Source organism: Lissotriton helveticus, chromosome 1_2, assembly GCF_964261635.1.
Source record: "Lissotriton helveticus chromosome 1_2, aLisHel1.1, whole genome shotgun sequence".
Lineage (NCBI taxonomy): Eukaryota > Metazoa > Chordata > Amphibia > Caudata > Salamandridae > Lissotriton > Lissotriton helveticus.
The window spans coordinates 445,805,413-445,815,062 of NC_136058.1; the positions used below are offsets into that span (position 1 = coordinate 445,805,413).

Genomic DNA, 9,650 nt, shown 5'->3' on the forward strand with positions numbered 1-9,650 from the left:
AGGGACTGACAGTAAACCAAATAAGCCAAACATGGAAGTCAATCAATACAGCAATTTCACATAGGGAGCACTTGCACTGTGGCACTGATCAGCAGTGGCACAGTGCCCAAAGCATATACCAGCAAAAACATCGTAAACAGAGGAGGCAAACAGAAAAAATGGAGGAGAGACTCATGCCAATGATGTCAGGTCTAACATTGAAGTACCCTAATTTTATGGAAGTTACAACTATGGTGAGTGAAAGGATATCGCTAGTACACTGTGGACACTGATGGAAATCCATGCCCATTTTATTATTTGTTTTTAATATTGTTCACCTCTACCCATTACAGCATACGTTATAATCTAAAGCTGAAACATATTTTAGCAACTGAAACTGAAATTTGAGGAATAGAAACCAAATAAAATATACATTATATCAAATATTTCAGTTCATGGCGGCTAAGGCTGTGGTGACACTTGAGCCTTTCTCATAGACCTCAAGGCTTTTTCTCGCAGGTGTTATTCTAAATCAATAAGCTTTTCCTCACCATCACTTTCAGAATCCTTTATAGGTAAATTATCATCGTCCATTTCTCCTCTTTCCAACAATAAAGCAGGAGGGCTAGGTGCCCCCACTGCTTTAGAACCCCTTTCTTTCTTGTGCTTCTGGTGTTTCTTGTGCTTTTTAACCTTCTCTTTCTTTTTTTTCTTCCCGCCTCCTTCTTGGTCAGAAGTCCTTACAGGAAAAGGACTTGGTGAAGTACTTTGAGCTTTCTTTGCTGGTGGTGCGGGTGACCACGTTGGCGAGGGAGATCGTGATCTGGATGGTGATGGGGGTGGGAGCATCATTTTAGGTGGTGGCTCTGGTGATCCTGAGACGGATCTAGTCGAAGACACTCTCCTCACAGGCAGCGGACTAGGAGAAGCCCTTTTAATCTTCTTAGGTTCATGTGTCCATGACACTCTCCTCATGGGCCTAGTGATTGGAGATGGTAATTGCTGTCTTCTTGGGGGTGAAGGAGAAGGTCCTCTGCGAAGATGGGGAGGAGGAGTTGGAGAGATACGGGGAGGTCTTGACCGAGGGGAAGGCGAATGCCTTTTGTTCTGCAGTGGGGATCGCATTTCCCAGTTTGACCTGCTTGGAGGGGATCCTTTTCTATGTTTTGAAGATAACGAAGGAGAGTGTCTCTTTGCCACTGGAGAAATTCTTTGTTTTGGAGGTGGAGAACGAGAAATGCTATGTTTTGGAGGTGGAGATGGAGATAGTCTTCTTTTAAGAAGTGGTGGGGGTGGGGGTGTAACAGTTCTTCTTTTGGGAGACGGTGAAGGAGTATACCTCCTCTGTATTGGTGGAGAACACCTTCTTGGAGAAGGGGAGCACCTCCGTGGAGAAGGAGATAGTGTCCTGCACCTGAGAGGTGAAGGTGATCAACGTTGTCGTTGAGGAGGGGGAGGTGGCGGTGAATGAGTTTGGCGCCTTCTTACTGGAGGTGGGGATGGGCTTCTTCGTCGTCTTTTAGGCACAGGAGACTGACACCTCTTTGCCATTTTCTGCATTCTAGGAGAGAACTCTTTTTGACGTCTTCGTGAAGGTGATGAGTCCTTGAGCCGGAATGATGTCTGCAAAGTGCCATTTCACAATATTTCACATTTCTTTTAGGTCTCTCTTCAGAAGAGGATGATGAACCAGAATCTGTAGCAGATGAAGACTGCCTATTTTGTCATTTATACTGCTGCCTTTGTTGCACAGAATATGCTGCTGCCATTTTACTCCCTTTGTCATCTTCAGATTCTGACAATTCCACTCTTTTCGGTTTTGGAGCTTGGGGTGGTGAAGACCTTTTTTCTAAGATTTTGTGTTTTGGTCCTGGAGACACCGAGCTGCGACCTTTCCTTTGACGACTGGCTTTCTGAGGCGAGGGAGATCTGCGTAATTTTTTAGAATGGCTAGGAGGTGGAGATGGATTGTGCCGCCTTCTCGGAGGGCTGCCAGCTGGAGACCTGCGGGGCTTTCGAGGAGGACTTGATGAAATTCGCGTTGGTGGTTTCTTTGGAGGAGGCGTAGTCTTTGAACGTGAGGAAGAGGAAGACAAACTGCTGCCAGATAAAGAAGCTGATGAATGGTGTCTTCTTCTGACTCGGGTTCTACTTCTCATGTGTTTAGGAGGAGGTGGAGGGCGCCTGGGAGGACTACGTCGGCGAGGAGACGACCTTCGCCTTGGGCTTGAGCGCCTCCTCTGTGAATAGGACCTGGAGCGTGACCTCTGGTGCCGCCGAGATCTGGAATGATGAGGTGAATGTAACCTTGACCTTGGCTTAGAACTTGATCGAGAGCTGGCCCGGGGCTTATTCTCCTTCTCTTTTTTAATACTTTGCTCTGGGGATAGTTCTTGCTTGATGTCTGGGGTAGTTTCATGTTGCATAGCTTTAATAACGTCACTGGTTGAAGTTGCTTCCTGAACAGAAGGCTCCCTTATTAACATAGAAGGCTCAGGTTCGGGAGGTTCTGGTTCTCTCTTTTCAGGCATAGGACTAGGACTGCGACTCTTTGATCTGTGCCGAGGGGATCGTGAATGGCTGTGTTTTCGCTCTCTTCTTCCAGGTGATCTTCTCCGCGGGGAAGACGACCTGGATTTGTGTCTTCTCGGACTTCTGGATCATACCAGAGCATGTCAAGGTTGTGGGGGGAGGAGGAGTCCAGAGGAGGTCTGCTCATGGTGGACTCTCGCTCTAGACTGACTGGGATCGATCCTCTAGAAAGGAGCTACTCCAACTAAGGGATGAGCCCTGAATCAAGGCCTCCTTGACATGGTTCCCCAAAAACCCATGGTCGAAGCTGTCAAAGGCGGCCGAGAGATCCAACAGCACCAGGGCCTGAGGAGTACCACTGTCAGCCATCTCTCGCAGGGAGTCCAATACCGCCAGTATTACGGTCTCCGTTGAGTGGGCAGGCCGAAACCCAGCTTGGTGTGAGTCGAGATAGTTTGATTGTTCAATAAAATTGGACAGGCACTCCACCACATGAGCCTCCAGCTCCTTTGCCAGGTCAGCAAAGAGATTGGGAGGTAATTCAACAGGATCTGGGGGTCTGCCCCTGACTTCTTCAGAAGGGGAACCACAATTGCCTCTTTAACGGCCTTAGGGACACAACCCTGGACTAGGGACTCATTCAGAAGAAAGAGGGATGGAATAGGGAGGCAGGTGAAGGCTTCTTTTAGGACGTGTGGTGGGCAGCAGTCCGTAGGGATCCAGATTTTACTTTAGACAAAAGGTCCTGGAACACCTGTGTACAGTAGTTCTCTGCAATCTTCTCTGCTGGTGCACATCGGTAGTGCCCGGCTCTTCTTAGGTCATCAGGAACTGAAGTTCAGAGACTGGGGATGCTGCCTGAAAACTAGATTTAAGGGTGTTACAAGGGAGTGACAGTTAGTGTCCAATGGGCCCTTTGCCTGGGGTGTCTAGGCCCTCTAACATGCCCACCTTCTGTGAGAGGAGGACACAGTCCTAGCCCTAACTGGATAAGTCCCATCATCTTCGATGGTGGGAACTGAAAAGTGTACCTGACCTAGCCTCCAGCACCCGAGGGGTGGAGTTTGCAGAGCGGGGCAAATCTCCTTTTTCTATCAAAGTTTTCCCACCTGTCCTGCTGCCAAAAAGGGGGTAAGGACAAGATGGAGGCCAGCTCCTTCGAACAGGAGAGGCTAGGGTTGCATTACAAAGGAGGCAAAAGCTTTGAAGCTCCCCACCACGGATAGCTCTTCCTGTCCAGGGGGAGATGTGAACACCTCCACCCAGGAAAGGCATTGTTCTCAGCCTCAGAGTGCGCAGGCACTCTCCCCTGAGGTCAGAACACACTCTGGTGGTAGCAGGGTGGCTCAGGCCAGTCAATAACCACACTAAGGATTGGTAGGTTTCAGGGGACCCCTCTAAGGGGCCCTCTGCATGCAATTTTTAATAAAATCTACACTGGAATCAGCGCAAGTTTATTATGTTGAGATGCTTGGTGTCAAACATCACATATTTCAGTGAAGCCATCATGGAGCTGCGAACTCATAATGACGAGTGTCCAGCCTATGTACCTAATATGACTTCCCTGGTCACTTACAATATCCAAGAATGGACTAGGAAACATGGACTGGTGCATGTTTCGAGAAAAAATCGTATACATCTCCCGAGGTAGGCCCAAAAAGTGGGATAGGATTTGGGGTCAGTGGAACTCGTATCGTGGAGAGATTTGTGACCCTCCCCTTGCTGAACCCCCTGACACTACAGGATCTCCTTGACTTTACGTTCCAGCATTTTGATTTTCGTTTCTTTGTACAGTATTGTTTGCTCCTGGTCCCCGCTTCCCACCTCTATGGTTTCTTGATGCTTGCTTCTCATTGTCTCCCCCATACCACACGTAGCAGCCCTCATACTGATATTTTTGCCTCGACTCTTTTCTTGTGGGTTTTCTTTTTGTTGTTTGTATGTATTAAAATATAAAAACCTATTATTTATCCTCATATGCCAGATGCTCCTAACCATATCCTGCTTCCATGCTGCCGGACCCTCGGGTTGTCGGCTGATGAGCTGTGTATTGATCTATTCTTATTGATTTGCATTACTGACTGGCCTTGATGGTTGTAGGTCTGTATCTGTCCTTATTTTTACAAAATAAAGGTTTAAAAAAAAAAAAAAAAAAAGAATGGACTAGGATATTGCAGGGGCATCAGGGGCATTTCATGCAGATAGGCCCTCACAGGGGGGAGAGGACGTGGTGCAGCAGCCTGAGCTGCCGACTCAGGAAGTAGGGATCCGGGCTCAAGTCTCCGCTTCAGTGCAACATCCTGCGATTCTGGGCAAATCACTGTATCTCCCGGTGCCCATAGACAGCGTTTGTAAACCCTCACTGGGATGAGCTGTAATATATAAAATCGGCGAACTTTAATTCACTGCCTGAGATTTGTGTAAGACATCCCTCTAGCAGTGTTCATGGGAATGGAACACAGGGATGTGTGCCAGGTCGGCTCTTCAGTTTTGTCAGTAGGTGACGGAGTCTGAATTTAATAAGTGTCCCACTCAGTAAGGAGGGATCTATCACCCACTCCCTTTCTTCTCTGTCGTCGTCAGTTGTGTGTGCATCCTCTGGATGATGAGACAACGATGACACCAGAAATGGCGGCCCGATGATCGATGAAGGCAGAGGAAGAGGCATCTGTGGAACAGATGAGTCCGACTGCGAGGGAGGAAATTGGCGGTAGTAGTCTTCAAGCGTATGTTACAAATTAGAGATGAGAGACATGGGAATCTGCACAGTTGGATTCTCAAGTGGTGGTTGAGTATTAGGCTCAAGGTAATAATCATATCCTTGGCTGCACTTATGTCATTTAATGTATCGATGTGGATTGTGGCTATCTTGGTCTGACTCTATCCGGTGTACTTCTGAACGGTGCTGTTTGTTTGGCTGTTTTAGAAATTTTATAAAATTGATTATCAAAAAAAAGGAATCATATCCTTGGTCATCATCAATATCTTGGCATTTGATGAGAAGCTCGGAAGGAGTACGAGCAGCACGGAATCGGTCATCCTCTTCCGAATCCTCCTCATTAGCCCCATAGTCAAAAAGCTCCAAAGGAATATTTGGAGATGGTTGAATTGGCAATAGATCCAAAGAAGAGTTCCTACGTTGAAGTAAGGAAACATCCGCCGTTCCTGAAGGCGGCAAATGTGTTGCTGAAGATTTCAAGGGGACTAGAAACATCAAAGCTGAAGGTGGAACCAAGGATGCCACCGACGATTCAGCGGTCGACGACGAAGAGCATGGTTGAAGTTCCGCAAGGAAAGGCTTCTGTGCTGTCAACAAGGCAACCGCCGACGAGGCAACCGTCGACGCGTCACCCATCAACGACGAGGCAACCTTCGACGACGAGGCATCTGTCGACGAAGCAGGTAGAGCCTTGAGAGCCATCGACCGTCTCGTCGGCGAGGAGGCATCCGTCAACGACTGACCAGAGACAGTTCTATTTTTCATCGACGACGAAGTGAGGGAGGTGGCAGACAAGCGCAGCTTCACTGACACCATGACAAACATCGAAGGAGAGGACGCCGATGACAATCATTGTAGGTTGAGGAGACGAGAAGGTGGAAGTTGTCTTTGTAGCAGGGGCGACGGAAGTCTTTGTCAACGAGGAACCCATTTGTTTTGGCAAATTTGTTTCAGGAAGAGACTTAGACGCCTGAGACTTAGAGGCAATTCTCAGAAGCGTAGAGGGCATAAGTAGTCCCTTAGAAGGAGCAGGAGCCCTTTTTGAGGAAGAAGTCTGGCCTTCATTAGTAGAGGTGTGGTCTTTCTTGAGCACCTTAGCCTTAGCAGATACCATCTCCGCCTCACTAGCCCTCATCTTAGAGATGACAGTCCTGAGCGAGGAATCACTCTTTACATCTGATAAGGGATTATACTTGGTCTTGAGTTTCTGTAACCACAGAAGTAGACGTCCCTCTCTGTCTCTTAAAGTCTTTTGAGGAAAAGTCCTGCAGACTCAGGGTAGAGGCAGTAGATACACTTTTTGTGGGGGTCTTCGGAATGAAGCCGGAGTTTCCCACAAGACTCACAATGTCTGATGAGTGACCTCTTTGTAGTAGACAAAGCAGTGAAGATATTCTGAAGAGTTTCTGAAGAGAAAAGGTAGTGGTACTGAGCAGAGCTCAGGGAGACTCCCTTCACACGACGTGCGATAGAAGATCTGAGATCCTGAGCCTCTGAAGAGAAGGTTCCAGAGGGTGCTGTCGCCTAATTGGCTGGAGTTTGTGCCACATCTAATGGCTTGGACATGTTATTAAAGTGACAAGTTTTTTCCTATTAACGTCTATGTTACAATACTTCCTATTGCTCTTTTAGCTATGCTATTGCTATATTGCTATTCTATGTAGCAGGGGAACCCCACTTCGACTACGGGGAATGATTCAAGCATGTGAATCTATGAAAGATACCCCATTACTGCAGATTTCTCACTAGTGAAGCTCTTACCCAAGTTGCTTTAGCCTTAGTCATATCTCACGTTGACTACACTAACTCTTTACTTTGGCATTCCGGCATATCAATCTAAAAGACTGCAACTAGTGCCAAACCAGGCTGCTAGATTAATCTATCGCCAGCCAAGAATGCAGTATGTCACCCGTCTTATGAAAAAGTTACATTGGCTTCTGGTAGTCGAATGCAGTGCATTCAAGTTGGGATGCCTCCTCTTTAAAGCTCTCCATGGCAACTGCCCAGTGTCTGTATCTACTCAGGTCCAGAGATATATCCACATTCAGGATCTTAGGTCTTCCATTTGAATCCCTTAGCTTCTCCGTCCTTTAAATGCTAGAAATTGGGGGGGGGACTAAGATTTGCGGTCCTGGCCCCTCAATTTTTGAATTCTCTCCCTCAGGACATTAGATTGATGATATCATATCCTCAATTTTGGAAACTCTTAAAGACCTGGCTCTTTCACCAGACTTATGAAAGCCAGTGACTGATCTTGACCGTGGGCATGTTTTTGGGATAGCACTGCTCCTATACCATGTTCAGAGGCATCAGTCCGCACAATGAATTGCAGAGCACATTGCTTTCTTCAGCGTGTCAAAAGCCTTTAGACAGCTCGCAGTCCAGTTCACTATTTGTGGGGATTCTTTTGGAAGTCAGTTCTGTGAGGGGTGCCACAATGGTGCCATAATCCCTCACAAACCTCCTATAGTACCAGGGAAGCCAAGGAAGGCCCTCACTTGAGTGTGGGTAGTTGGAGCCACACAGTCCAGCATGGTCTAGATCTTGGGTTGTAAGGGTTGAACCTGGCTTCCACTAACAAGGTGACCCAAGTATGCAACCTTTCCAAGCCCTATCTGACACTTGAATGCCTTGATAATGTGGCCTGCACTTCTCAGAGCCCACAGTACTTTCCTAAGGTGGATCAGGTGATCCTGCCAGGTGCAGCTAAAGACAGCAATATTGTGTAGATATGCTGCACTCAAGTATTCCAATCCAGCAAGGGCTTAGTTCACCAACCTTTGAAAAGTGGCAGGCGCATTTTTCAAACCAAAGGCAATTACAGTGAACTGATAATACCCATTTGAGATTGAAAATGCAGATATTTCTTTTGATCCTGGAGTCGTCAGACCTATCAGCCAGTAGTCTGATGTGAGATCAAACATACTCAGATACTTGGCTGCTCCCAACCTGTCAATAAGTTCTTCTGCCCATGGAGTTTGGTATGCATCGCTTTTGGTCACAGCATTCACGCCCCAATAGTCCACACAAAACCTCCTTTCTTTCTTACCATCCTGGTTATGAGGCTTGGAGATTAAGACAACTGGGCAGGTCCAGGGGCTCTCAGAAGGCTTTAGAACTCCCAATTCCAGCATCATGCTTACTTCAGCTTTGATGCTCTCTTTCACATGTTCGGTCGGCCTGTATATTTTATTCTCAACAGGTAGGCTTTCATCAGCATCTACATCATGGATACATCCGCGAGTCTGGCGGGAGGTCAAAAAGAAATGCTCAGCAAACTGATTTAGGACTTGTCTGCAATCAGCCTCCTGATGGGCAGGTAGGTTGTCTGACAAGACCGCACCTTCCACTGACCCATATTTTGGATTGTTGGACAGGTCAGGGACAGGTTCACTCTTTGCTTCCTGATCCTCATTTGTAACCATGAGCATGGTCACATCTGCCATGTCATAGTAGGATGTAAGGCGGTTGACGTGGACAACCCTCTTATGACTCCTGTCAGAGCCATGGTCTACCAGGTAGGTGACCGCCCCTTTTCTTTCTAGGATAGGGTAGGGTCCACTCCACTTACCTAGCAGAGCCCTAGGAGCCACAGCCCCCAAACCCACAGCATCCGCCCTGGCTGGAACTCAACCATAGCAGCCTTTTGGCATTACCAGAGCTTCTTGAGCTCTAGGCTGGCCTCAATGTTTTTGCTTGCTTTTTCCACGTACTCATACATCCTGGAGCAAACGCCAAGAACATAGTCCATTATATCTGCTAAGGTTCAACAAGAGGTTTCTCCAATCCCTCCTTCACATGGCACAGTGGTCCAGACAGGAAACCCAAACAGAAGCTAACATAAGGAGGACCCCACTCCCTTCTATGGTCCTTCCCAATAGGCAAAAAGCAGGCATGGAAGTAAGACATCCCATCTTCTTTTGAGTTTTTCAGGAAGTCCACCGATCATGCCCTTCATGGTCTTGTTAAATCTTTCAACAAGGCCATTACACATAGCAGAGTGGCTTTGGCCACACTGACCAGGACTTATGCAGCCGGGGGATTGGAGGTCCCATATTTGGACCCCTAATATTATGCCGTTCAATTGCAACATGCAGCTCGATCGCTCAACACAGTCCCTAGTTGGGAAATGCGGCTCTTGGCGGGAATGGTGGACGCTGGTTGTCTTCCAGAGCTGTTAATGGAAGAATCGGGAACACCAAGAGATACTCCATATATTGTGCGACAGACGGCCAGAGTATGGCAATGGTTTGTAGTGAGAGTACTTAAGCACGCACCATTCCATAGGGAGCTCCCAATCTGGATATTAAAACCAATCAGGCAGATAGCACTCAGTATGTCCTTCCAGGCATGGAGGGAGGGGGCTGCGAGCAATAGGGTGAATTGTACCCAGATGAGACTTATCGCCTTGAAACATGCC

The 9,650-nt window shown here is 47.5% G+C and overlaps 1 pseudogene; it reads right to left on the reverse strand.

The window, feature by feature from the left end:
• Window positions 1-441: 441 nt before the first annotated feature.
• Window positions 442-8,676, reverse strand: LOC144805549 (uncharacterized; annotated as a pseudogene).
• Window positions 8,677-9,650: the final 974 nt, after the last annotated feature.